This window comes from Mus musculus, chromosome 12, assembly GCF_000001635.26.
Source record: "Mus musculus strain C57BL/6J chromosome 12, GRCm38.p6 C57BL/6J".
NCBI lineage: Eukaryota > Metazoa > Chordata > Mammalia > Rodentia > Muridae > Mus > Mus musculus.
The window spans coordinates 71267513-71290468 of record NC_000078.6 but is presented as its reverse complement, the minus strand read 5'-3'; the positions used below and the strand labels follow the sequence as shown (position 1 = coordinate 71290468).

Sequence of the window (22956 nt, the reverse complement as noted above, 5' to 3'; positions counted from 1 at the left end):
GTCAGAGAGGCCCCACAAGAATCCAACCTCCATGCTTCCCAGTCACACCCCACCTTTAGGAGCTGGTGATTGGCCCTAAGATGCTCTCAACTGGACCAGAAGCGGGGAGGGCGCTCGCAGGTGAGATTAGAAAGGACACAACTGAGCTTTGGGATATCCTGCTTCTTTTGGTGACATTCAAGTGGATCAATTTATACTCTGTACCAGACTGGAGAGCAATCAGAGGCCATCAGGTTAGGATCATCTCCATTTGGTAAACACATGTTAAAGCTCTGTGGTGGCAGGCATGGCGGTACATGCTGTTAATCCCAGCACAAGAGGAGATACAAGAGGGGATGGGGCAGGCGTCCTGACAGGAGGATCTCTGAGTCTGAGGCCAGCATAATCTGCATACTGAGATCCTGCCTCGAAGGTGGAGCAGGTTGTCATGGAGACAAGTTTATCCAATGAATTTTTTAAAATTAAAAAAATCACTTATTGAAGTTCTATAAATAGAGACAAAAATACAATCCTGGTGAAAACAAATTGATCCGGAACATTCTACATTCACTGAAAAATGAATTATTTGTGAAAATTTCAAGTAAAAATTAAATTGATAAATGTTTTATTCAGCCTAATTTTCTTTCAGTAAATACTAAAATTGTAACTGAGTCTAGACCGGATGGCACACACTTGTAAAACCAGCACTTGGGAGGTGGAGGTGGGAAGATCAGCTCAAGTCCAGCTTCAGCTAACTAGCAGGTTTGAGGCCAGCCTGGGCTACACAAGAATTTTTCTCAAAAAAAAAAAAATCTTTTTAATTCAATAGAATTATATTGAAAAATATATTCACAAGAAAAAGGCCAAGTGACATATTAGACAGAATATTAAATCACATTATTATATCAAGAATAATTAAAAAGAAAAAAATGTCAGACATAATGGCACATGTTTTTAATCCCAGAATTTAGGAAGTAGAGGCAGGTGGATATCTGTAAGTTCAAGGATAGCCAGGTATATAGGGTAAATTCGAGGACAACCAGACCTACATAGTGAGACCCTGTCTTAAACTGCCCCCCCCAAAATTGTGATGATGTTGTTTTCCATTTTATATTATACATATATTACATTTGTTTTGTATTTTTGAGACAGGGTGCAACATTACACAGCCATATGGATTTATGTGCTTATTTATGTATTGAGATAGGTTCTTGCTTTGCTGCCTAGGTTGGCTTTGAGCTCCTCTGAGTTCCAGCAACTTTCCTGCCTTCGCCATTGAGTACTGACATCATCACACCCTGCAACAGGGATTAAACCCAGGCTTTGCGCATAGATGAAGTCCTAACATTGAGTTCTACTGCTAGTCCTACATCATAGCTATGTACTGTGGCATGTACACACACAGTCAAGTTACACAGAACAGCGGATGCATCAGCTAGCTTTGATAAGGTTATGGGGTGGGTAATAAGCATCCCCATGCTGCACAAACTGTCTCTGGGCATGTCTACCAAATATAGAGCAGGGCTGGAGAAGTGGCTCAGTGGTTAGGAGCACAGGTTATTCTTGCAGAGGACAGGGTTCAATTCCCAGCACCACACAGTGGTTCACAACCAGAAATAACTCCAGTTCCAGAAGATCTAGCCCCTGAGGGCACCCAGCATGTACATGGTTCGTATAAATACATGCAGGCAAGATACAGACACATTAAATTGAATAATTTTCTAATGATAATTTTAAAAGCCTCATAGAGCTCCCTTGCCTTGTGGAGAAGGAAGAAGAATGAGGGGTCCATGGCTCTGTCACTCCTGAGAGGATGGCTGCTTCCCACTGTCAGTACAGAATAAAGATATAGAACTCTCCCGTTCTTTAAAGACTTGAATGAAGCACCCTAAGTCCACCATTGTCCTGACAGGGGAAAACCCAGTCGCGACTCCCTTCCATGACATCCCTTTTAGCCCGGCCTGCTTCACGTGATAATCTGCCCTCAACAGTTCAGACGGCTGAGCGCTGTTACACTGATTGAAACTTGTATGCCAGGTGCCACACTACAGGCAGAGCCTTAGCATGTTCTGGGGCTAATTCCTTAGGTTTTTGTTTTGTGATTTCTGGGAATCAAATGCACGCAAGCCAAGTGTTCTACCTCTGCTACCCCCCTAAAAAACCTCCTGTGGCTTCAGCCTCACATAAACCTGTCCAGACTTAGTGACCAGCGTAGCAGAAAGAACGTAAATGTGGAAACCGAACACCATCTCGGCTATGTTCGCTTGAAGATCAGAACTCCTCTGGTAGATGAGAATTGGCAGTAGACTGGATAATTGTTCTTTAAAATACAGTGGATAATGTCTGTTCCCATCTATAAGGAAGGAAACAATTTCCTTCAGGAACTAATTTTCCCCAGTGAAATGTTTTGATTGGCAACTTACACTCAAACCCTGAGCTTGGAAAGATATCAGGGGAGGAAAACTTGGAATCATAGCTAAATTTGAGATAATATGAATAGAAACATGAAGGGCTATTTAACATGAGGCTCTCCACGACAAGCATCCAGTAACCCCAGGCTCGCGTCTCTGCTGTGGCTATCCCAGGCACTTTAACAAAAGTAAACTCAGGCCACCTGATTGCCACCTTAGGAGTGAAACTTTGAAAAAGCCCTAGGTGGAGCATGAAACTCATGCAGACACGCAGGTCCCCAACTTCAAAAGGCCCATACTTGATTTAATACCTTCCCTTGGCAATCTTGAACTTTACCAATGGGCTCCCTATTTTCATCTTGCACACCAGCTCTGCTTCAGGACCAGGGTCAGTATTCTCTATGGCTATCCATGGGTATGTTGGACAGACAAAGAGGAGAGACCCAAAGGGTCAGATGCATCAGGTGTAAGAATCCAGAGGGAATGCTTAACAAAAACTCGCAGTGACCACAAAGGGCCTACCGCAATCTTCGTGACAACACAGGACTTCCACACTCAAATCAATTGTATGCAACATTTAAGGTCAACCCAAACTTGTCTACATTAAACTAAAATAGAGCATAGATGATAGAAAGATTAAAAAGAAGACAGACAAGTAGCAAAAGTCTGTGTAACTTGTCACACACAGCTGTGCTCAGTAAGTGGTGGGCCCTCTTTTGTCAGGACCATGCTTGGAGCAGCAATGAGAAAGTGCATGGCGATGATGCAGATGCTGAATGTATGCACACACATGGCTTTGGTTCTCCTTCCGTTCTTTCTTCACAGGAGCACGTCTCAGGATGTGCATATTCTGAACCTCAGGATCGATTAGCTCTGATTTATAGATGCATTGCTCTTGCTGTGAGTACTATTGGAGCTTTCCCACCACTGCCAGAGCCAGACCAACAAGCAAGTGCTCGCCGGAAAGTAGGAGGGGCGCCTGTAATGCAGGCAATCCCACTCTGAAGTCTTTATGGAGAAATGATTGTAACACAAATAGTAGCTGGGGCCTGTCTCACTCTGAGCACCATCAGGATCATTTTCCCTTTGAGAATATCAAAGAGGAGAAAGAACTCCTTTCATTCCAAACATAAGGGAGGCCAAATACCCAGGTGTCTGGGACCCTAGGCCTAGCTATATCCATATGCTTATTGTGAAACCCATGTGCTTTCCCATCTGAGGGTAAACAGAGTCTTCCTCATAGACCATGCTTTCATGGCTCCCTGATATTTTTAGTGCAGTGGCTCTCAACCTTCCTTTGTGTGGCTCCCCCACCCTCCCAAAAGGGGTCATGGCTCACAGGTTGAAAACTGATGCTCTAGTGCATCAGCAAGGATAGACCTGACTGGAGCAGCAAGGTAATGAAGAAAATATAGACACATAAAAAGTTTCAGATAGGGTAGACCAGGTTCTTCTATGGAGAGAGCCCCACAAGCTCCGTCTGAACAGAGAGGCATGGCATTGCATACAGCTGACCAAGGAGGCCATTTAATCTCGATATGAGCATCTCTGTGTAGGAGTCTTCAGGCTGCAAATATCTGTGGAGAGAAAGCTGTGGTGGATATTATCTGCACACCCTGCTAGCTTCTCCATCATTCCTCAGGGAAGGCTTTGCCATTTTCCTTGGCTCTGAGACTATGGTCCCAGACTTGCCTGTGCCCATGTCAAATAATACATATCCACTCAGAACTTCACTCAGGGCGTCCTCGCGTCCTCTCCTTCCCATGGCCTGGAAAGGAATAATGGGACATTGACACTTTTTTCTCTTTATGAGTTTTTATTTATTTGGTTGGTTGGATGGTTAGTTGGTTACTGTGCGTGTGTGTGCGTGCGTGTGTGTGTGTGTGTGTGTGTGTGTGTTTGCAAATGTGGGAGTCAGAGGACCATCTGCTGGAGTCATGGGTTCTGGGCTCTGGGGAACAAAGGTAATCAGGCTAGGTGTCACTGCCTTTACTCACTGAGTAATCTCCCTGGCCCACACATGCTTTCTAATGTCTCTTCTAAAGTCACCTTGACATCATTATTATCCAAGATAGGAAATGCTTAAGATGGAGACATTTGACTTTGGGCCTTGATTTGGTGATATAAATAGACAAAGCAGGACATTTCTTGGACACTAACCCCATGTTACAGTCTGGAATACCTGAGAGAGGCTCACCAGCCTTGTTTTCTAGTTCTTATATATCCAGAAAGAAAATGTGAAAGGCAGAATTCTTTTTTGTTTATTTGGGTTAGGGGTAGGTGAGTTGTGTTTAGTTTTGAGACAGGGTCTCAGGCTGGATCCCAAACTAGCCTTGGAGTTTCTAGCCAAGGGTGATCTTTAGCTCCTGCCCCTCCACCCCACACCTCCCAAGTGCTGGGATTACAGGTGCATGCCACCATGCTTGGCTCAAGAATTCTAAAATGACTCAGTGAGCCATATCTGTGAGGTGCTTCTAGCCAGCAGAATGTGGAAAATATGACATCACCCTTATGATTTAATGACATTACATGGGACTTTTCAGATGTACATAAGATTCCAAATCAGCTGATTAGAATGAAACACACACACACACACACACACACAGAGGCTCATATATTTGAATACTTGGTCCCTAATTGGTGGAACTGTTTGGGAAGGATTAGGGGTGTGGCTTTGTTAGAGGAGGTGTGTCATTGGGAGTGGGCTTTGGGATGTAATGTGATGGAGCACACCTTTAATCCCAGCACTTGGGAGGCAGGCGGGGCGGGGGGGGGATCTCTGTGAGTTCAAGATCAGCTTGCTCCAAAGAGAGAGCTCCAGGACAGCTGGAGGGTGAGGGTGGGGGGTACACAGAGAGAACCCTGTTAAAAACAACAAAACATAAAAACCCAACCTCACACCTGGTCCAGTCTTCCTCTCTCTGCCTCCAGCTCATGGATCAGGATATAAGTTTATAGAGAGAAGCTCTCAGCTACTGCTCTAGCAACATGTCTCCCTGCCTGCTGCTGTACTCCCTACCATGATCACTCACCGTCTGAAACTGTCCCCTAGTGCTGTCTTTTATAAGTGGCCTTGGTCATGGTGTCTATTCCCAGCAATCAAACAATAACTGTGACAGTTGACTTTAAATTAATCAAGAAAGATTATATGGGTAGTCTGAATCCAATCAGAAACCTTCAAAGGGAGCACTGAAGATCAGGAATAATGAGGGGAGCAGGCTTGGGGTTTTTTTTTTGTTTATTTGGTTTTTTGTTTGTTTGTTTGTTTGGTTGTTTGGTTGGTTGGTTGGTTGGTTGGTGTACTGGCTGGTTTTGTGTGTCAACTTGACACAAGCTGGAGTTATCACAGAGAAAGGAGCCTCCCTTGAGGAAATGTTTCCATGAGATCCACCTGTAAGGCATTTTCTCAATTAGTGATGAAGTGGGGAGGGCCCATTGTGGGAGGTGCTATCCCAGGGCTAGTAGTATTGGGTTCTACAAAAAATCAAGCTCAGCAAGCCAGGGGAAGCAAGCCAGTAAGTAACATCCCTCCATGGCCTCTGCATTAGCTCCTGCTTCCTGACCTGCTTGAGTTCCAGTCCTGACTTCCTTTGGTGATGAACAGCAGTGTGAAAAGTGTAAGCTGAATAAACCCTTTCCTCCCCAACTTGCTTCTTGGTCATGTTGTTTTGTGCAAGAATAGAAACCCTGACTAAGACAGGTGGTTTGGTTTTTCCAACAGAGTTTCTCTGTGTAGCCTTGGCTGTACTGGAACTCATTCTGTAGACCAGGCTGGCCTCAAACTCAGATCCACTTGTCTTTGCTCCTGAGTGCATTAGAGGTGTGCACCACCACCACCTGTCAAAGTGATGTTTTTGAAGCAGCATGCTACCATAAATTCTACAGCTACAAGACAATGACTTTGAAGGAGGACTTGAGTCTCCAAGGAGACCCTGGCTGCTGACACCTTGATTTCAGCTTAGTAGTGCTGCTTGCTACCTTCCAGGACTGATGTTCAGGTCATCCTCTGTTCAATGACAGAAAACTTAATAGAACCAACGCCTACCTGCCATGGTGAACTGCCTGTAATCTCATAACTCAGAGGCTAAAGAAGAATGGCAATTTTGAAACCAGTATGGCCTACTGGAAAAGACCCTGTCTCAAAAAACCACCCCCATCCCCCAAAAAGAGCTAAACATGAAAGCTATAAATAGTAAGAGCTAAACAAAAATGCCTACCAATCTGCCAGCGAAGGGGTGGGCTGGATGGCATTTAAGTTACAGGTAACTGGAAATACACAGGTGGGAGGAGTCACAGCCTGGGCTTGTCTCCCTCCCAACAGGGAAACAGATGTGAGATGGGCAATAAAGGAAGCCTTTTCATGTGGGAAATGCAGCCTACCTCGCATGTAATCATCATCTCACGCACGTTCGTAGCCCTCCTAGCTGCGTTGCCACTTAAGTCGGGCTTGTTATTGCAGAACAAAGAGAAAACAAACACAATTTGGAATCTATTATCTTCCAACATGTCTGTGTACAAGGGCCAGCTGCTCTGGCTCTCTTGCAGCATCTTCAATAGATAATCCCACTTAGTCTCTACTGCACCTTTCCTATCCAATGCGCCAACAGTCAACACATATGAAAATCTTTCAGATAATTACAGCCAGCAGTCCTGGGCTTGCTGCAGAGCACTGCTGTGTCTACTCTATTCAGAGAAGCTCCCGCTACTGACATGTGGAAGCTTCGAAAACTCCTCAGTCATTTTTAGTATCTTATAAGATTACGTAGGCATGTAATTGAAAGAATTGACTTAAAGCAAGCTGTTGTTGATGCTTTAGTTCGTAGAAGGCTATGAGTCAACTTTGTCATCAACTGAACCTCATCCTCAATGCATTGGGGAGCTTGGCATTTGAAGGAATTCTGCTGTAAAACAAACTAGCTTTGAGTAGGACGTATAGTTAGGCAACCCAGGACTTCTGTTTTGCTAATGTAGATTTTTATACATTAGGATTTCCCGAAAGGGAGAACAGCCAAGGACCAGCCTCGGCTTGGAGAGGGGTTCTGAGAGAAGGGGTGTCTGGGAGTGGTGAAACAAAGAACTCGAAGTCAAATCCTGGTTCCAAGCTGATGTTCTGCTCTTGACATCTTTCCAGGTTGCTCTCTCTCTCTCTCTCTCTCTCTCTCTCTCTCTCTCTCTCTGTGTGTGTGTGTGTGTGTGTGTGTGTGTGTGTGTGTTCTGCTCAAGACAACTTTTCAGACTGCTTTCTCTGTTCTGCTCTGCTCAGACAGTCTTCTCTTGCTCTTCTAACAACTCTCTGGATAGCTACTCTCTTGCAGACCAAAAGCCCAGTTTTTTATTTACATATCGATTCAGTCATTACTCCAGATTCCCTTTTGATTATCCCATGGATCAGTAGTCCATGACCCCATCCCCTTGATCTTAGAAAGAGACAGCAAGCACAAACAGACAATAAAATAGCTGGATAGAACACGCCATGAAATTACCAATCCTATCACACCCGACCCTGGACCTAAACTCCCTCTGTCCAAGGCTGACCTTGAACTCAGGAATCTATCTTTGTATCTGCCTGTCTTTGTATCTTTGACATGCTGATTCTTAGTGAAGCTATCTCTGTCCCTTTAGATCTGTGAAGCTCCTTATACAATTCATATTACATCCTTATGTTTTGTATAGTTGGAAAATTATATCTTTTTGGACTCATGTTTTCATCATTCTTTCCCACAGCCTTAAGGCTGTCCTGAAGGTCACAGTGTTCTACCATTTTGATGAGTCAAAGACATGTCTCGGCCTCCTGGCCTCAGGCTGTCTCAGATTATCATGGAGGCATTAACCTTGGCAGAGGGGACATTCCCTGAAGGAGGAATGTGAAAATATGTACACTACTATACAAACATGCCTTACACACACACAGCAACCATCAATATTCATGGAGGCTCACACCCTGCCAGCTGTTTCAGGAGCAGGAAACCATATCATACTGTCCCTTACACAGCCACCCAGACTAGGCAGAGAACTAGTCAAACTATACTCAGTTTATTTTCATAAAGTGACCACAATAACCCTGGCTGGTGTGTGTGTGGGTGTGTGTGGGGTATCCCAGATGGGAAATGCTGGGAAGCAGCCATATGAACACAGACACTGAAGGGGACCAGAGGGAAGGTGTGCTACCAAGAAGGCTATGACTGCAAAGGATCCTGGGTAGAACATGGACAGAACTTTAAACCAGGGTGTTAAAGATAGAAATCTCAAATATTAGGAAAATCTTACCTGTGGTAGGGAGTGGTGCTAGGAATTAAACCCAGGACCCCATACATGCTAAATCACACTCTTCCACAGACCTGTATCCCCAAGACCTGGGTCCTATCAAACTCCTATCGGCTCTTTGCTGGCAGGTCCAGGCAAGAGGAGAGAACCCGGTCCAGCCAGGTCTGTCCGGGGCTGAGCAGGATGGCAAGTGTCAACGACCCAAAAGGAACACACCATACACCGGGCCAGGAGTCTTGTCAAAGCAGGAACTCACTTTATTAAACTAGGCACTTGCCTATATAGAGACAGCAAGGAGGTGGGAACAGGGGTAGGGAGTGAGATGACGAGGGGTGTGGGGTGTTCTCACTCGGCCTACAAGAGATTGACACATCAGCGGTAGCTAGGCAGAGGCAGTCTCATTCAGGTCAGCAGGTCGTGCTGAGTCATTTTGAAGCAAATAACAGGTCTCAAAAATCGAGCCAAGCTCCGGTTTGTCCTCAAGGGCCAAATAGGGCCCAACAGAATCCCACTGATAAAGTTCTTGCCATCCTATCTGCATCACCACGCAAAACTCTTAAACACTCTGTGCCCATCACCTCTAAACTTAGAGAATCAATGTTGATTTCTTCAGTTCCTGTGACGAGCAAACACAGAACTATGGTACCATACCCAGTGCTTAGCTGTCATTGGCCGTAACTACTTATCACAGAAAAGGTTGGAGAGCCTCCAGTTATTAAAAACGGAGCTACACCTGGGAGAAATAAGCTGCTACTGAAGAAGACACTGCCCAGCAAGCAGTGTCAGAGCTAGATTCCCAGCTACAGAGTGTTCTGTCATTTCCAGCTCAATGGCTTCATGCCTTTTTAATCTGTATGTCATTCAGAGTTACACACAGTCCTCCAACTGAAAACAAACAGCTTCACTTTATCATGGTGCAAAAGCATTGTACATTTAATAGAAGCCCTGCTACCGATTTTGAGTTTTGAATTCTGCCCCATCCCTCCGGAAGCTACCAAGATTCATACAGTCCTTGCTTAGTCACCATAGAGCACAGTCAGCTATACAACCAGGAAAGAGGATGACAGTGTGATCTGTGAATACCTATGACGGTTTTTTTTTCTTTTGCAGGTTACGAACGTTACCGTGTTATAATTCAAGATTAGTTAATCAGACTAAAACCCTACCATAAACTCGGCACATCTGTATAGTGAAGAATATTGGGTCTAATTAATCGGTCTATAGCCCTAGAAGCCCATTACTGCAGGTAGAGAGGTTGGATATCAGATCCCTATGGAGTCAATACACAAAACTTTTTAAAATCCTGGTCACCCAGCACATTCTTCCCAGAGACAAGGTATCAGCCAGATTGCTTTCCTGGCAGCTGTAACAAACTCCCACTCAATACATGAGGGCTACCTTGCACTCATCTCAGTGACAGTGGAGTGCCAGCTACTAGAACATCCAGCCCTTTGAAAAGCCAGAGACTACAATAGTGACTAGGGTGCGTCCCTTTTGAGTCTGATGTGGTAAATCCTCCCTCACTGAGCTGCCTGCCTAAAAGCTGGCTCCCGTCTTTGTTAGGAATTCTGGTCACAAAAAAAAAAAAAAAAAAAACCAAAAAAAAAAAAAAAAAAAAACCTCCAATAAAATGCTGCAGGCGCATCAATAAAGGATATAATGAATCAAATGAGCCTCGTTCCCTACATTTACATGCAAAGGATATCAAAGGAGCATCCCGCTTGTTCCTGAGACCACACAATGGATTCTTTTGTGTGAGGGGAAGGAAGATATATGAAGCTGAATTAGGAAGCAATTCCAATTAAAAGGGTTGTGTTTAAGGCTCCAAAGACAATGCAGCCTTTGCTAGACAGTTAGCTATTACTAGTGTCTGGCTGCCGAGGTGGTTTTGTGGTAATTGAACTGGATCCGAGGGGAAGGAACACAGCAATCCTACCTCTTCGGGGAAGGAACACAGCAATCCTACCTCTTCGTATTAGTCTCTGGGACTCCCAACTTCCTCCGGGATAATGATAACCCCTGCCCAAGAGGGTTGCTGTGGGAATGACAAGAAATAAGGCACAGGGATGACTCTGGGCAGTGCCAGGCACGTGCTAAGAAGGTCTGCTCAGCTACAGCTGTGACTTCCTCCCTCTGGGCTGGCACCTTGCCTGTGTGCATGGGCCAGAAGGACACAGATGACAAGTGAGTGGGCTCAACAGTATGTCTGGATATGGATAGCACCCGGAACACGGTAAAGGGAACGTTGTCCTTTGTCACAAAGGCAAGCCCAGGTGGGTAAGATGGTTCAATGGGTAAATGTGTTTGCTGCCAAGTCAGATGAGCTGAGTTTGATTCTCAGGATCTACGTGGTGGAAGGAGAGAACTGTACACCAACACACCCACACACACATATCAAGCCAGGCTTCCTGTCCTGGAGAAATGAGGCTCTTTTTTTTCCAGATATTGGAAACCTGGAAGATGCCGTTTAAATTAACCCCCACATTTCCTATACATCTCTCGTATTTGGCAGCCTTGGGATCAGAATTAATAAATTTCACCCCAGAGATAATTTTTTTCCTATGCTATATCATCTGTAGCTTTCTTCAAGAGTCGCCACTTTTTTCTTGTTCTTTTCCTCCTGTTTTTGAAACATGGTCTCATTATGTAGCCTTGGCTGGCCTGGATGTCAGTATTTTGTCTAAGCTCTGCCCCACAGTTACCTGACAATAGCCAGGTCTGTCTGACTCACTATAAAAGGGGCTGCTTGCCTCTCCTCTCTTTCTTGCTGTCTTCCTGCTCCCTCTCTGTCTTCTCATCCCTTCCCCCTTCCCTCCATATTCCCTCCCCCTCTCTCCATGTGCTTATGACTGGCCTCTTCTGCCCTCCCTCTTCCCTGCCCCCCTTTCTCTGTCTCTACTACCCTCTCAACTCCCTCCCCATGTCCTGAATAAACTCTATTCTATACTACAACATTGTGTGGCTGGTTCCTCAGGGAGAAGGGATGCCTCAGCATGGGCCCTTGGAGGCACCCCCTTCCCCCATACCTTGCCACACATCCACCAAACATATTTCTCCCCCTTACCTTTTTATAATACACAACATTGGAATCACTCACACTAAGTTCAAAGTCTTCCTGCCTCTGCCTCTCTAGTGCCAGAATTGAAGGTGAATACCACCCACCCTGCCCAGCCATGTCCAGCCTCGCCTGGCTAGGTTTCTTTAAGAACAAAAAGACCAGCCTGGTGGTAGTGGTGCACTCCTTTAGTCCCAGCACTTGGGAAGCAGAGGCAGGAGGATCTCTGAGTTCAAGGCCAGCCTGGTCTACAAAGCAAGTTCCAGGACAGCCAAAGCTACACAGAGCAACACTGTCTCGAAATCCAAAAACAAACAGACAAAAAGGACAAAAGGTCTAATGTAATTATGGAAAAAGAAAGGTTTAGTAAAGTGAGGCAGGAGCCACACTCGTTTGTTGAGATGTTCTCTGTACTCTGCCCTGTTGCTACAAAGTATCTTAAAATAATTACACTGATTCTGAAGGGAAGTGAAAGATGTTGTAGGAAATAACAAATTTCTATTAAGAATGGGACAATGGGGGCTAGAGAGATTGCTCAATGGTTAGAGCAATGAGTGTTCTTCCAGAGGTCCTGAGTTCAAAACCCAGCAACCACATGGTGGCTCACAACCATCTGTAATGGGATCTGATGCCTTCTTCAGGAGTGTCTGAAGACAGCTACAGTGTACTTACATATAATAAGTAAATAAATCTTTAAAAAGAAGAAGAGGAAAAAGAAGAAAGAAGAAGGAGGAGGAGGAGGAGGAGGAGGAGGAGGAGAAGGAGAAGGAGAAGGAGAAGGAGAAGGAGAAGGAGAAGGAGAAGAAGAAGAAGAAGAAGAAGAAGAAGAAGAAGAAGAAGATGATGATGATGATGATGATGATGATGACTAATATCCCAGATTGACCTTGAACTCAGAAATCTGACTTGCCTCTGCTTCCTAGATAAGCGTGGATTAAAGGCATGCACCATCACACCCAGCTAAAGCTAGCTATTGTTGTTGGCTGGTTGGTTTGGTTTTTCAGGACAAGGTTTCTCTGTGTAGCACTGGCTGTTCTGAAACCAGGCTGGCCTCAGATTCACAGAGATCCAATTGCCTTTGCCTTCCAAGTGCTGTTTAAAGGTGTGCATGACTTCTACCTAGCCCTGAAGCTATCTTTTAATGTTTAAAAACAGAACTATAGCATCTTTTTATTATTTATTTGTTTATTTATTTTATTTATGAGTAAATTGTAGCTGTCTTTAGACACACCAGAAGAGCGCATCACATTACAGATGGTTGTGAGCCACCATGTGGTTGCTGGGAATTGAACTCAGGACCTCTAGGAATAGCAGTCAGTGCTCTTAACTGCTCAGCCATCTCTCCAGCCCAGAACTATAGCATTAAACTATCTCCTAATAACATTGCTCTGCCCATAGATTAATGCTTCAACCCTCACCAGAGAAGCTTATTCTTGTAGTAGATGGTGATTGATAACAGAGACCCCCCCTCACCTCCCCACTCCCTCTACCCCCATACCCATCAAGATTCAGAGAATAAGAGGCCAGAGCAAAATGCGACAACTGTGTCCCAGCTCACCTCCCAAGGCTCAGGATCATTGTGGAGGAGGAGTCAGAGAGATTGTAAGAACCAGAGGTGGTGTGTGAATATAAGGAAACCGTCTTGTCTTCCAGACACAACAGGCAGTTGTACTTGTGAGCTCATGGAGGTTGTGACAACACACACATGGCACATTCAAACTCAAGCTTGGAGAGGGGAGGTGGGCGTGAAGTCCCTGGCAGAGGACATACTGGCAACTGATAGCAACTTCGAGAGGGAGAGTCAGTTTTCTTTAAGGATTTCACTATGTAACTGCTACAGACTTAACATTGGCAATCCTCCTGCCTCATCTTCTGGATGTCAGGAGCTCTTCCTGCCCCTGCATCCTAAGCGCACACACACACCATTATCTTCTTGAGTTCTTTGTTTTGATTCTAAGTGAATCATGGAGGAGTGGTTGCTGTCCTGCACTCGTGGAGTGCCTGGGGTGACGCAAGCAGTCTCCAGGCAACAGAAAGTGGCAGACAGAGTGGCATTCTCTCCTCATTTATTATGGAGAAGTATTACCACCTTTGTTGAAAGACTGTTTATGGAGTGTGTCTTCTGTGCCTGCCTTTCTTCTTGGCTCTGGAAAGACAATGGTGAGTGAAAGGCAAAGTGCCTCTTGGAAATTTACATCCACCATGGAAACAAACTAACAGGCTTGTATAAATATAGATGTGATGTATCCAACGGTCTTAAGTACAGTGGTCCAGGGTTGTGGTGTGTCAGCAGTGTTTATCAACCCGTTTTCTGTGGGGCAGTTGATAAGTTCCTTTATGCAACTATTTTGCCCACAACCAGTTGAAAGCTTCTACCGTCAGTGGAGATAGGGTTGGGAATTGCTGTACATTATGCACTATTATAAAATCCCCACTAGACATGATAAACACCCCCAGAGCACAGAAAAGCAACACATGGTAAAATATTAATGGCTAGGGTTAGGAACATAAGCGAAACCATTTTGTGTGATTTGAACAATGATTCTGTGTGACTTGGAATAATGTTGTGCTTGTAAAGTAGAAGCCTGCCCCAAAGCAACCTCAATATGCTAATGAACCAGCCACAAGGTAGCTCTAATACAAGCCAAGCCCAAGCCAGACTTTTATGTTAATGAACTAACCTCAAGGTGGCACTGATGTTAGCGAACTAGCCCTAAGCTGTGAGCCCCAGACAGGGCAAACTTAAGTTCAATGAAAAGGTACAAAAATTGGAGCTTTGAAAGGGGTCCTTGGGATAACGTTGCTGGGCTCCCAGGGCCGGGCATATCAAGACTCTACGCTGATATCAAGACTCTACGCTGATACCCATCAGCAAGGGGACTTTCAGATTGGCCACTGTGTGACTCTGGCTTCAGTGACCGTCAAGTTTCCAGAATCATTGTTGAGTTCTCACGTGCCCCTGCTTGTCACTGCTAGTTGCTGGCCAATGCTCTCAAGGGTCTTCTGGGACCTCTACGAGTGCCACCTACCTGGCCTGTCATAGCAGTAGGACTTCACAGCCTAGCCAGCAAGCTCCAAAAGCCTCCTAGTTGGAGTGGATTCCCCAGTGGAATCAGACAGTGGCAGTTTCTGCTTAGCCAAATGTTCCTGCTAGTCTTTTTAACCTTTATGGTAATGGAAGGACTGTTGTGTGAATGAGCTGAGCATAATAGAAAGGCAAATTTCGTATGGATCCCTAATGGCAGAGCACCTCACAGCTTTCCATAACTAGGAAGCATAAAAAACTTAGGTCTTTATGTAATTTATTTATGTAAAACAATTTAACTTTAATAATGGCTTTGTTTAATGACTGACTCACAAAAGTTCTGGAAATGTCCCATTCAGCTCTCAAGAGCCAGCGTGAATCAAACCCAGGTCTTCTCTGGTGGTAAAGAAAACACAACAGGTTGAGGGTCCAGGTAGCTATGACTATGTAACATACCACCAATCTCAAAAGTACTTGGAATTTTCTCTTGCTCAGAGCAAACACTGAACCTCCTGTGTGGACACAGACTCAGTCTTGGTAGGACACCTTTCAGAATTGTGGCCATCTTTAACCCACTCCTGATAGAGAATGGTAGCGTTAGAGGGGCCATGTTACCTCAAGTGCCAAGGTTGGAGACTGCCTTTCCATTACAGTCTGTAGATGATATATTGTAAGCGGTGAGCAATGAGTCATGTAAGCAGAGCAGATGTGTGTAGGTGGTTTTGGGGTGAACTTAGACGGCCAGTCTCCACTCTGCTTGCCATAGGATGATATAACCAAAATGTTTCTGAAGTACCAACTTATTCCTGAAGTAAAAGAAACTGAGGTTCAAAGAATTCAAGCACCTGTCCCTAGGCTTCCAGGGACTGGACAAGGCTATGCTAACTGGGGGTAAAGAATACAGCTTGAGCTCTGAAATACACTCTTTCCTGTTACTATGTTGTGTGTTTGGATGTTTTGTCTGCATGCATGTCTGTGTGCCATGTGCATGCAGTGCTCAAGGAGGCCAGAAGAGGGCAGAAGAGGGAAGCCACTCATGGCGCTTTCACCACCAGGCTGCACAGTGCTGAGTGGGTCAGCCAGGTCCCACAGACTGGCAGTGTTTTTCCAGTGCTGGAGGAGGAGGCAGGGGTAACCTTATTCTCCTTATCAATTTCACATCATATAAAACAGTGTAGGGCACGTAGAAAGAGTTTTGTGTTGTGGGGGCAGGATCAGGGTAAATGAGCATTCTGTTAAAGAAACCCCGTTGGCCAGGCAATGGTGGTACATTCCTTTAATCCCAACCCTCTGGAAGCAGAGGCAAGCAGATCTCTGAGTTTGAGAACAGCCTGGTGTTCACAGAACCCCTGTCCGGAAAAAACAACCAACCCACCAACCAACCAACCAATCAACCAAAAAAATAAACAAAAAAGCCAACACTCCCTCCTTCCCTCAAGGAAGAAAGGAAGGGAGGGAGGGAGGGAGAGAGAGAGAGAAGAAACAAAACAAAGAAACCATTCTTATGAGCATGCTTGTCCCGGGCTTTGACAGACAGCTGCTACTCCTTTGTGTTCATAGACCCTGTGGACATGGCGTGACAGAGATTCTCTGTCTCACTGTGTTGTTTTAATAGTATTTTTAATTTATTCTTTAACAATTTCATACATGTTTGCAAAATATCTTGATCATATACTCCCCTCCTTCCCCCACACCCAGATCCTCCATAGCTTCTCCTGCACACACCCCCACACTCATACACACTCACACACACACACACAGGCACACATGCATACACACACACACAGACACACAACCGCACATGTACACACATGTATGCACACACACTTTTGTAATTATGTTTGTTGGAGGATTGCACACACACTTGCGAGCATGCGCACACACACAAACACCATACACACATCTCTTTACCCCCTCTACTAACTCCAATTATTGCTGCTTGCATGCAATCCCCCAGAGCACAGGTAACCTACCAGGAGCCACATCTCTGATGAAAAATGATCCGCTCATCCTGAAGACATCAGCTGTGAATAGCTAGGGAAACTGCTTATAAGCCCCTCTCCCATGAGTCCTTCAGTGTTTAAGAATCAGCTGAAGATGTTATTATGGAGCTGGGATCACCTGGAGGGCTGCTTGGTACATATGGCTGCAATGGCCCCAAAGCCAAATTCCATGAGGCCTGCTGACAGGGACATGTATGTACCTGAGCCACATCAGTTAGGCTTCACGGTTCAGGTTTTATGCTGGTTGAGCGAGGTAGCTTTTCAGGAGAGAAAATTTGTGGAAGTAAGCCTTCCAGGAAAGGTGGGTAGCCTAACACTAGACGTTACCCTACAACGGTAGTTCTCAGCCTTCCTAATGCTGTGACCCTCACATACAGTGCCTCATGTTGTGGGGATCCCCAACCATAACATTATTTTTTTTCATAACTGTTTGGTCCTCTTAGAAATCATAATGTAAATATTTTTGGAGATAGAGGTTTGCCAAGGGAGTCCCTGACTCACAGGCTGAGAACCACTGCCTTACATCTCATTAGCTGCAAGCAAGACACTGTGGCTAGCCTGGGCTCAAGCGTCTGCCTCTGGATGGGGAGGATGGAGTCACATTGAATGAAGCAGGAGTTTAGAGTTGGAGATCCTGTCATCTCTCGATGCTCTGCACTGAATTCTCAGGCCAGCATCTGTGTCTCTAAAAGCCTGTGTCTGGAGTCTACAGTCAGGGAGGGGTGTTGTCACCACAAGGTGGCAGCTGCACAGGAGTCCCAGTGCTCCCCACTTCCCTGAGGACTTGGTGGTCCCACCACCAGGATACTCCATAGCTGAGCTTGACACGAGGCTCTGCCTCTTTTTCAGTTTGTGGGCCACCAGCTAACTGCCAAAGTTACCAGAGCTCAGACCAGAGCCAGATGTTCCTAACAGATGTGCAAAGCAAGGCAGTTCCATCATTACATCTTTTCGTGCTGTCTGATGGTGTAAGGTGCCTTTTTTTAGTCTTATGGGAAGGTTGAACACCCTTGGCAAGACAACTGGAACAATTTCCTCTATTTTAAAACACATGAAATAACCAGACACGATGACAAATGCCTTTTCTTCTTGACTAATTGGGTGGCCTTCCACAGCTGGGCAAGTTGCTTTGAAGACTGAATATATAATTTTTTTCTTTTAAGTTTTAAAATTCATTTTGCCATCCTCCTTCCCTCCATTAATATGAGCCTTATTTAGCATACGTAGGAAAGCACACTTTATTAAAAAAAAATCACTGCACATATTCCAAAGCACATCATATGAATCTCTTTGTATTCTTACTCCATTTACTGAACTCGGCCTTTACACGGGATACACTCCTTCCCCTCCTTTTTCCTGGCCTAGTACTTCTCCAGTTCTTACTAGGAAATGGTCCATTCATAAGTGAGTGCGAGCTCCTGGTACAAATATGAGCTTCCCCCTACAGAGAGCGCTTCCTGGGTGCGCATAAGCAAGCTCCTTTTATCGATCAACCTAATTACACAATCTCCCTGTCTTAAGGATGAGCTTGGGGGCTGTGCTAAAATGAAAAAGTGCTTGGGCACCCACGTTCCTTCTCCCACCCTTACCCACCAAACAGTAGTGCATATTTCAAAATAACGTTATGTGTATTTACTTTGTGTGTGTTTGTGTGCCCAGGCACCATGTGTAAGTATCAGAGGACAGCTTGTAGGAGTTGATTCTCTTTCTATTCCTCTCACAGTGAACACTTAAGGCTTCCAAGAGCTTAGACTGAACCAGATATTTTTAGAAGGAAAATTTCAGGAGGGCCACAAGAGCTGTCATGTATTTCTAAGGAACTGTACCTTCTCCCCGTAGCCTTTTTTGAGCCCCTGGCCCGTGCCAAGTGTTATGCTGAAGGAATCCACCAAATCCACACCCAACTGGAAATGGTAGGGCTGATTAGGCCTGTGGTATTAAAACCATGCACAGGCCTTAGGTGCCAGACTCTCCCTCTCTAAACCTTGACCTTTAGCTTTGTTTCTCAGTCAGTAGAACCCATCCTTAGTGGAGACGTCGCATGTACTTCAGAGCCTCCTGACCTCTATGATATTTCGGTCAGAGACCACACCAGATCCTAGCCCTTTAAGCTATAGAACCCATCTACATGGTGAAGGTCACAAGCACTTTGCAAAAGAGTTTCAATGTAGTGATGTCTTAAGCTTTACTTTGCCATACATGGGATTGAGATAATTGTTACCAGGAAAGTTTTTTTTTTTTTCCAAAACTGTACTGGACTTAAATATGTCTAAAATAAGCTGCCAGGGGTCAGACTCCGGTCAGAAGTGCTGAGCCCAGCTTTCCTTCTTACCTTAAGCAGCTCGTTTCCCTGACGACCATGACACCTGCAGGGACCCTCACATATGCTGAAACTCATGTGGGCATCTTTATTGTGTTTCTTTGCTTAAGCCACACAAGTTGAACACAGGATGCTGGGCTGACAGAGTAGCTTAGTGGTAGAGCACTTTCCTAAAGTACATGAGACCATGGGTTCAATCCCCACGTGATGGAAGGAAGGAAGCAAAGGGAAGAGAAAAAACGATTTCTGAATCAGAAATTCTCACATGGCCTTCTGTCCATAATATCCCATGAGGGTTTTTTTTTTGTTGAATGAGTGAGAAGTCTTGCCTATAAATTATAAAAACACACCCCCAAACAGAAATGAAGTAAATCACAAAATAATCTGGAAAGTTGGAGAGTCAGGCTGGGCCAGACCTCAGGGCTGTGGAGCAGGAACTGCCGCCAAAGTCACATCCTCACTGGAACGGAGCGGGAAGTCTCCCCTGCTACCCTGCAGCCTGTTACAGCCACCTCTAAACCTTGGAGGCCACCATCATGAGAGAACCAGTCTCAGAACCAGCTCAGGATTCAGGCTAAGCCCTGGCCACATGTCTGCACTTCCGGTGGACAGGAAGAGACAAAGTCGACCTCCTTCAGATTCCACAGTGGGAAGCAGGGCCACACACAAAGGGATGGTTTGTCAAAAAGGAGTTTTGCATACTGGGCAGGCAAACAACACCATTATCTACCCTGTACTTTCTGAATTGGGAAAAAAATGTTTGCAAGAGTCGCACCGCACTTAAGATTCCTCCCCCGATTTTTCTATCACCTTATCAAAGTATCACCAGTTTCTTTTATCTGCTCTCTCCATACCTCACTCTGCTTTCATCCCATTCCGCTCTATGACAATACCTAAACAGACACTTCTGGACCGTGCTTAAATTCTGTGATGACCAGGGAGTTTGGAGGTGGGGGTATCCAGGCTGCAACATCTTCACCAGGCTATAAAGACTTTGTTAGGGACGTCGGGAGAATCTGTGTTGAAGAACAGAGCATTTAGCTCCTCTGTCAGAATGAATGGGAACCAGAAATTGGATGTTTATAACCAAGAAAAGCAGAATTTCATCCAGCACTTCTCCCAGATCATCAAAGTGCTGACTGAGGATGAGCTGGGACACCCAGAGACAGGGGATGCTATTACCCGGCTCAAGGAGGTCCTAGAGTATAGTGCCGTAGGAGGCAAGTACAATCGGGGTTTTGACGTGGTACAAGCCTTCCAGGAGTTGGTGAAGCCGAGAAAAAAGGATGCCGAGAGTCTTCAGCCAGCCCTGACTGTGGGCTGGTGTGTGTGTAGAAATGCTACAGGCTTTCTTTGTGGTGTCAGATGACATCATGGACTCTTCCCTCACTTGCGGGGGTGAGGGTGAGGGTGCAGATCTGCTGGTATCAGAAGCAGGCATAGGCTTGGATGCCATCAACGATGCTCTGCTTCTGGAAGCCTCCATCTACCGCCTGCTGAAGTTCTACTGCAGGGAGCAGCCCTACTACCTGAACCTGCTGGAGCTCTTTCTGCAGAGTTCCTTTCAGACTGAGATGGGGCAGACTCTCGACCTCATCACAGCATCCCAGGGCCATGTGGATCTTGGCAGATACACTGAAAAGAGGTACAAATCTATTGTCAAATACAAGACAGCTTTCTGCTCTTTCTACCTGCCTATAGCGGTTGCCATGTACATTGATGGGGGAGAAGGACCAGGTTGCAGGATTTTCCCTGCCCAATCACATTAGGGCAGTGGCAGGCCTGTGATTGGGCAGGAAAAGGGAGGCGGAGCTAGGAATTGGGGAGACCGAGGAATCACCATGGAGGCAGACAGACAGGAAGAAGATCCTGATCTCGCGTGGTTTTAAACATCCACGAGTAGCTAAGATTTTCACAAGGTTAGATAATTGGGTTAAAGTTTTATGTTATCAATTGGCTCTGAAATTACTGTATTGGCATCTTGTAAATTGTGATCTTATTGTTATATGAATCTGATTGGATAATTAAGCTTTAAGAGTCGTGTTTCTACCGGGTAATTAGGTGTTGAGATGGCTGATCGTGGAGTGTGTGGGGCATTGCATGGAAAGGAGATGAACTTGGGGACCCCTCCAGAGAGATGGCTGCTGAGGGAGTTGGCCCGGTGGGAGCCCTATAGTCCAGTTGGCAGGTGGCAGGAGCTCGGGAGTATGGCCTGGCCCCGCTGAGAGATGGCAGGTTCATTTTTTTATTTTATTTTTAATATTTCCCGCAGCAGGAGCATGCCAATGCCCTGAAGATCCTACTGGAGATGGGCAGATTCTTCAGGTCCGGGACAACTACCTTGATCTCTTTGGAGACCTCAGTGTGATTGGAAAGGTCGGCATTGGCATCCAGGACAACAAATGCAGCTTGGCTGATGTTTTAGTGTCTGCTAAGAGCCACTCTTTAACAGCGCCAGATCTTAGAGGAGAATTATAGACAGAAGAACCCAGAAGAAGTGGCGTAGGTAAAAGCACTGTATGAGGCACTGGATCTGCAGACTGTGTTCTTCAAGTAAGAGGAAGACAGTAACAACCATCTCAGGAGTCTCAAAGAGCAGTGCTCTGAGCCCCTGCCCTCATCCACCTTCATGGAACTAGCAAACAAGATCTACAAGCGGAGAAAGTGACCTCAAGGTTGTAGCGGCTGAGAGGGAGGGATCTCAATAAACGATTGTTCAACAACAAGACAAACAAACAAAAGACTTTGTTAGGCTTTGTTTAGGCTGAAAGATAAGAAGCCAGCACCACTCATCAGTCTGGGAAATGCCCTGCCTTTGGGTCTCAACCTACTCGGGATTGTGGCTGAATCTGCAGGCTTATTCAGCCTCAGGAGGCTGCTGGCAATATCTGATAATCTGCTCTTTTTCTCTTTGGTAACATACTTAGCTTGGTTCCTGCTTCTCCTAGCTATGCATACACCATAAGAAGCATGGTCATATTCTACTATCGAGGAAAGTGACCCTGCAGGGAGAGAGCCATGGAGCTGGCTGCTGAGAAAGTAAGAACCGAACAAGGAGACTCTCAGGAGCAGAGTGATGCTTCCATGGTTAAACGCATTTGCTGCTCTTGCAGAGGACCTGGGTTGAGTTCTCAGCTCCCACAAAGGAGCTCACAGCTGTCGCTAACTCCAGTTCCAGGGAGTCCAAAACCTTCTTTACATCTCTGCAGACAGTAGGCATGTGTATGGTGTACTTGCATGCAAGCAGGATGTTTATACACATAAAATTTAAAACCCAAAGACAGAACTCTCTTCAAAATTATATCCCTGCTCATCCTGTCCACTTCTTTCCATTCCCCCTTCCCTCCTCTTCCCTCCCTCCCCCTCCCTCCCTCCCTCCCTCCCTCTCGCCCTCTCTTTCTCTTCCTCCTTCAGGGCTGGTGATCACACCCAGGACCTCACCACACACTAAGCACATTCTTTACCTCTGAGCTTCACCCCAGTCTCAGCACTTTCTTTACCTAGCCCCGAGTCTCCCCACCGGTGTTCCAAATGCAAATTTAGCATCGACTCTTGTTAATGTCTTTCTATCAAGGTTTTAACAAATGCACTGTCAACTCATAAATGAAAATTGATGACCCAGGTGGTAGCAGGCACCCGTAAACCCAGTCCTTGGCAGGCTGAAGGCAGCAAGTCTTGGGCCACCTAAACTAGGTGGAAAGACCCTGTATATTATAAAAAGAAATATTAGTTTTGTGAGATGGATCAGGGGGTAAAAGCCGTTACACACAGGCTTGAGTTTGATCCCTGGGATCCACAGTGGAAACAGAACCAATGCCCAAAAGTTGCCCCTTGACTTCCATACATGCACACACACTAATAAGATTTAAAAACTACCAATTTGAAAAAAAAATATGTTC

The 22956-nt window shown here is 45.5% G+C and overlaps 1 protein-coding gene and 1 pseudogene across 1 annotated transcript in view; one reads left to right on the top strand and one right to left on the bottom strand.

The window, feature by feature from the left end:
* 2700049A03Rik (RIKEN cDNA 2700049A03 gene) overlaps positions 1-22956 on the bottom strand; it is a 173117-nt gene that overhangs the window by 19496 nt on the left and 130665 nt on the right. The gene's annotated exons all lie outside the window — the stretch shown is intronic.
* Gm7959 lies at positions 20083-21859 on the top strand (annotated as a pseudogene).